Source organism: Triticum dicoccoides, chromosome 5B, assembly GCF_002162155.2.
Source record: "Triticum dicoccoides isolate Atlit2015 ecotype Zavitan chromosome 5B, WEW_v2.0, whole genome shotgun sequence".
Taxonomy (NCBI): Eukaryota; Viridiplantae; Streptophyta; class Magnoliopsida; order Poales; family Poaceae; genus Triticum; species Triticum dicoccoides.
Window position 1 is genome coordinate 30,429,813 of NC_041389.1, and position 721 is coordinate 30,430,533.

A 721-nucleotide genomic window follows, 5' to 3' on the forward strand; every position below is an offset into this window, starting at 1 on the left:
ATAAACATGATAAACATCACATGCAATCAAATAGTGACATGATATGGCCAATATCATTTTGCTCCTTTTGATCTTCATCTTCGGGGCTCCATGATCATCATCGTCACCGGCACGACACCATGATCTCCATCATCATGATCTCCATCATCGTGTCTTCATGAAGTTGTCACGCCAACGACTACTTCTACTTCTATGACTAACGCGTTTAGCAATAAAGTAAAGTAGTTTACATGGCGTTCTTCAATGACACGCAGGTCATACAATAAATAAAGACAACTCCTATGGCTCCTGCCGGTTGTCATACTCATCGACATGCAAGTCGTGAATCCTATTACAAGAACATGATCAATCTCATACATCACATATCATTCATCACATTCTTCTTGGCCATATCACATCACATAGCATACCCTGCAAAAACAAGTTAGACGTCCTCTAATTGTTGTTGCAAGTTTTACATGGCTGCTATGGGTTTCTAGCAAGAACGTTTCTTACCTACGCAAGACCACAACATGATATGCCAATTGCTATTTACCCTTCATAAGGACCCTTTTCATCGAATCCGTTCTGACTAAAGTGGGAGAGACTGGCACCCGCTAGCCACCTTATGCACCAAGTGCATGTCAATTGGTGGAACCTGTCTCACGTAAGAGTACCTGTAAGGTCGGTCCGGGCCGCTTCATCCCACAATACCGTCGAAACAAGATTGGACTAGTAACGG